We start from the raw sequence: 6,050 nt of genomic DNA, 5'->3' as shown, positions 1-6,050 counted from the left end.
TATGATGTTGTTCTTTCCTGGTTCCTTGTTATATTTAAGAGATTTTTTCCTTTCAAGATTCTTAGCTACAATGCTGTCTTCAAGGTATCAAAGTTTATCTCCAATTGCATTCAAGCAATTTTGGCAACTTTCAGTGGAAATTTTAATTTATTGGATACTGTTCGAACCTATTTTATGCATTCTAATTCTTTCCTGCATTGTTTATTCAACATTTCCATGCTTTTCTGTTCTTGTCTATGTTTTTTTAATCTATGGCTTCTTTAGATGTGCTGAGCAAATCTTTAATGATGGTTGTCAATTCTTTTTTTTTTTTTTTTTCTGGACGGACTATATTTGATCTGATTTCTTCTACAGCCTGATGGATTTGATTCTTTTTTTTTTTTGTATTAAGCACAGCACCTATAGGGTCTCACTACACATATTGGACTTATAGTGAACCTCCTGTTTTTAGCCCCTCAAGCACTGGGATTACAGGTGTGTGCCACCACATCCAATCTCAACTGCAGTCTCAGTGTGCCTCTGGGGGCGGGGCTGGCACAGTATGCTAGGGATGAACCTGGTTTGAGTCTTTAAAAAGTTTATTTATTTATTTATTTATTCATTTATTTGGTAAAGGGTCTCCCTACATAGCTTGGACTCATAGTGATCTTTCTGTCTCAGCCTCCCCAGCTCTGGGATTATAGATGTGTGCTACCACACCCAGTTTCAGTGTCTGTTACAGTGCACCAGGGGTTCCTGGCCAGCAGAGCATGCAGTACTAGGAATCAAACTTGGTGCCTTGCACCTGCCAGCCAGGCACTTACTTAGACCACAAATCTGTCTCTCCAGTCCCTGGATTTGATTCTTCACTTCAGTTGCTATCATTTCAGTGATATCAGGTGTGTGACTTCCAAGTTGTATGTCTGTGTCTCTTAGACTTGCTCTGCATAGCCTCAAGTACCTAGATTGCATTTTCATCCTTCCTTTTAACATTTTTGAATCTCCCAAAGTTCACCAGGGCTCAGCTCTCATCTCGCAAAGACTGGGGTGTGAGGTATGGCTCACTAAGCGCTGAAGCTCTCTGGGGATCACCGTGGCTTCTATGACAGTGGAAGAACGAAGGTGGCTCCTAGGCCAGTAGAAATCTTAGGAAGGAAACTTGCAAAGAGGAGGTGACCCATTTAGGACAGAAACTCACAAGATGGTGACTACTGCCCCTCCTTGGCTGCACAACTCCCTCCTATTGCAGTTCTAAATTCTTTTTTCCGCAGTTACTGCTCCCATAATAATCTTAGTTATCCCTTCTTTCAGCATCCAGATTGATGTTGCCCATCTTTCACTGAAAAATATTGTCTTATTTATTGTCTCTCTTTGCTTAGACACAATACCCATCACCCAAAGTTTATTGAGCTCAGTTTGTTGAAGTTGCAGTCCATATCAGCTGACTCGAAGACAAGGTGGCTTTTCAGTGAACAAACAGTTCATGGAGTGCAGAAAGTAGCAAAGCAACAAGTAAGGACCATAGCTCTTTGTGCTGCTTTTATCTTATCCAGCCTGCTCGGGGTGACTAGCACTCACACCCTCAATAGTTAACACTTTAGCTCAGCGCTGCACCATGAATCAAATCCAGCATTGTTCAAGGTAGATCTAGCCACCTCTGAAATAACCCCTCCTGTGCTTCCTTGAAATTTTGGGGAGACATCTAAACACAAGTCATAGCAAGTATCCTATACATGCCCATTGTTGTGAGGGTAAAATCTAGAATCTACCAAGGACTTTTGACAAAGTTCAAACTTAATCCACTTCTATTCGTTTTATGTTTATTTCCTACTGTACCTCAAAACATGTGAAGCAAATGGCAATTATCTTGAATAATTATTAGCTAATTATGAATAGTCTGTCTTTTCATGATAGAATTAAAATTCATAAGGCAAGGGTCTCATTTACCATATTCACTATTATATCCTTGGGATCTATATCCATGTTTTACATATATTAGATACTTAAGCATTTGTTAAATGTGCCATATATGTGGACCATCTTTCAATATTTGATTTTATTTAACTTCTCTATGAAGGAAATCTATGTAGAAATGATGAAACACTTCATTTTTCAAGTAGTCCTGAAAATACTTGTTTTTGTATCATATTATCACTAATGCATTTTAAAATTGTGATGATAGACAGAAGAGTATAAACAGTAATCAATACTACCAAACTTTTATTTATTGCTCCTGTGCTTTCTTACTATCATCCGTACATGGCAGAGACAAATGTGGTTTTAAAACTTATGTTCATGGGGAACCTAAAGGTAGAAAAAGATGAGATCTGCAAACTCAAGAGGTTGAAAAGAGAGAGAGAAAAAATAAATTTAAAAGGCTAAAAGTCCTCTGATTACTTTGGCTTTTGTTTTTGCCTTTTAGTACATTTTTCTTCACTACTTTTATTTTGACAAAGCTATTCTATGAGTTACTGAAAATTTCAGAGCAATTTCATTCAAGGACTCATACAATGGAGAACAACAATCTCAGGTAACAAGGAATCAGTTGTAATGCCCTGCTTGCACAAACCAAAACAGTTCAATTCAAAAGAAAATGACCCCAACTTTCAAAGAATGATTCTTTTTTATTATAGGTCATAGATACATAATATTACTTAGGTCTAAGATAACTAAAATGTTAGAACAAGGCTGTCTCCTAAACAAAAAAATTATACAATCATTTTGCACTATTTTATCTGCTGTTCTGAAAGCTTACAAAAGGAATATTCTTATTCAGTACTATTAGTCACTGGCATATTGACTCTTATATGGTGATTAAAATGCTGCATGTATTAATTAAATCAAGTTTTTAAAATTAAATCAAATTTTATTCTTGAAATTAACATCTTGTTGTTTTAAATAAACATGAACTAATATATAGATAAAATATAGACTGAATCCACACATTGATTATGATATTTAGCAATTGATATAAATATTATGACAGTCATATTTTGAAAAACAAAAAATCTTATTCTCACTTTAAAGTTTAAAATAGTGTTTTCAGTGTTTACTTCAGAGAAAACTATATGTATTGAGAGTTGTAGATTATATAAACATTTGAATATTGCAGAAAGTAGAACATTAGGAGTGTCTTATTATTTGGTTATTTCAGCTTTAAATCACTTAATACTTTATTTTGCCCTGGAATGAATTAAGTGGCAAAATATTTTTGAATATAAGCTGAGTCCAATAAGGTTAGAATGATGATTATGAAATTTCACTTTTATCTCATAATAATTTAGTTTTTATTTTAATATAAATACAAATATCAACGTTATTGAGACTATACCAAAAAATAGAGGATTATATGAAATTGAGTAATGTTGAAACTAGTAATAGAGAACTCTTTAAAAGGCCAGGAAGGTTTCTGTAAGAATTTGAAATGTAAGTAAACTGGGGAGAATAAGTAGAAACAAGGCGTGTCTGCAACTGTACAGAAGACCCAGAACGTTCAAGTCCCCAACATGGGATAGTTCAATGCAGATTCAGTGAGTTAAATCCAAACTAATGTGGCTAAGCCTTAGTGCATCGGGGAGGAAGAGTTTTCAGTGAGAGCTTGTAGGTTAGAGGCTACAATGATTAACTGGCAGTCATCATGCCTTTTTAATATTTAATAACAGGAAAATAGGGAGAACTGTGCTTCAAAAAATGCCATGAATTCTTTTTGTCTTCTTAATTTTATTAGTGTTTTAGATGTACATAATGACAACAATCACCATGGGGAATCATATGTGTACATATGTATTTTGAGACCTGTTTATTTCCCATTTTCCTCCCTGCCCTTAAGTTTCTCTGGCCTCCTTATTTACAACAGCTTTGCTTCCATTTTCTTCTTCTATTCTCTTTTCTCTCTTTCTCTGTCTTTTATTGTCCCCTCTCCCCTTCCTGCTTCACTTTTCCACTTGAACATTTCTTTTCCTAGTTCCCAATTTCTATCTTATATTTTGGACTTTGTTTACAATCTCAGTTTCTCACCCCAGTGATATTTCACATGCAATATTTGATCATGAGTGATTGATTTCATTTAAAAGTTCGATCTCAGGGTATACCCATTTACCTAAAGATGTTTCAAGTTGTCATTCTTTATGGCTGAGTAATATTTTATTGCATAAAAAACGTATTTTTACTCATTCATTTGTTGTTGAACATTTGAGTTGTTTACAATAATTACCTGTTACAAATTGCGCAACTATAAACAAGATTGTACATGAATCACTGTGATATGGTGCTTTTAATTCTTCCAGGAGGAAATGAGAATAGCAAGAAAGAGAATAGCTGGGTCAAATGGAATTACTAATTTTAGTTTTCTGAGCAATTTTCACAGTGGAAGCACCAGTGTAGACTCCAAAAAATAGTGGAGAAGTGTTCCTTTTTCAACATACCTCCATCACCATGTGTTATTGGTAGATTTATTGACACTAGCCATACTTTCTGGAGTGAAATGGAATCTCAGAGTTAACTGCACCTCTCAAATGACCAGTGATGTTGAATATTTTTAATACATTTACTTGGAATTTTTCCTTCTATATCTGAACAGTTTCTATTCTTTTAAGATGCCCCAATTTTTGCATTGGGTTTTTAAATTTAGGGGAGAAGAACTAATTTTTTGTTTTAGATTTTACAGATTGTAAATATAAGTACTTTGTGAAACAGCTGGGAAAAATTTTTTTCCAAGTCTGTGGGCTGGTTGTGTCTTCACTCTGTCGGTATTTTATTTTTTATGCTAAAAATTTTATAATAAGATGAGAACACAGATGTTGAATCTTTATGATATTTTCTGTGTGACTGGGATTTTGTTAATAAAATTTTGCCTTTATCTATGTCCTATATTGCATATGAGTGATGATAATAGATATTCTTGTTCTTGATATTACAGTGAAAACGTTCAGTTTTTGACCATTTACTACAATGCCTCCATTGGTTTGTCACTGAAGGGCTTTATCAGATTGAGAGAAAGACCATATATTCCAATTTTCTATAGGGTTTTGTAATTAATGGATGTTAGGCCTTTTTAAGCACTGTTTTTGTATCTACTGAGATTATCTTGTGGTTTTGTCTTTGTCTTTGCTAAAATGGTGCATTATATTTATTAGTTTGCTTATGTTAAAGCATCCTTGCAACCCTGGGATAAATAATTGTTGGTCATGGTGTATAATCTTTTTTTTTTTTTTTTTTTTTTTTTTTTTTTTTTTTTTTTTTTTCTCAGAACCGGGGATTGAACTCAGGCCCTTGCGCTTGCCAGGGAAGCGCTTATTCCACTGAGCCATCTCCCCGGCCTGGTGTATAATCTTGATGACTTGCTGCATTCTATTTGCCAGTACCTTTTTCAGGATTTTATGTGTCTATGTTGGCTAGGGAGACTGGCCTGTACCACTCTGCTTTGGTTCGGTCCTTCTGTGCTTTCTTTGGTGCCAGCTTAACAGTTGCTTCCAGGCATGAGGTTGGGAGCATTGCTTCTTTTCCATTTCATTGAAGACTTTTAGGAGCAGAGGCATTAGGTTTTCTCTATTTTTGTAGAATTCAGCAGTGAATGTGTCAGGCCCTGGACTTTTCTTTGTGGGTAGGCTTTTAATTATAACTTCAACTTCATTGATTGATATTGGGTTGCTTAGAATCTTTAGGTGTTCTTAATTCAGCTTTGATAATTTGTGTGTTTCTAGGAATCTGTCCATTTCTTCTCTTTTCTATCTTAGAATGTATATAAGGTTCACAGAGTAAGTATTAGTTATCTTCTGGATTTGTTGTTATTTCACACTTTTCATTTCTAATTGCATAGATTTGAGTCTTTTATTTTAGTGTTTTTATAAATTTGCATGATGATTTGTCCATTTTAATCCTTAAAAAAAAAAAAACAACTCTTTGGTTCACTCATTCTTTATATTGTTTTCTTGGTCTCAGTTGCATTAATTTCAGCTCTAATTTTTATAATTTCCTCCCTCATATGAGCTGTGTAGTAGACTAACTACTGCTTTTCTAGAAACTTGAGGTGGGACATTAGGTTATTTATTTGAATTCACATTGTTTTTCTT

Source organism: Octodon degus, unplaced genomic scaffold (assembly GCF_000260255.1).
Source record: "Octodon degus isolate 3935 unplaced genomic scaffold, OctDeg1.0 scaffold00009, whole genome shotgun sequence".
NCBI lineage: Eukaryota > Metazoa > Chordata > Mammalia > Rodentia > Octodontidae > Octodon > Octodon degus.
Note: the sequence above shows the minus strand (reverse complement) of the source record.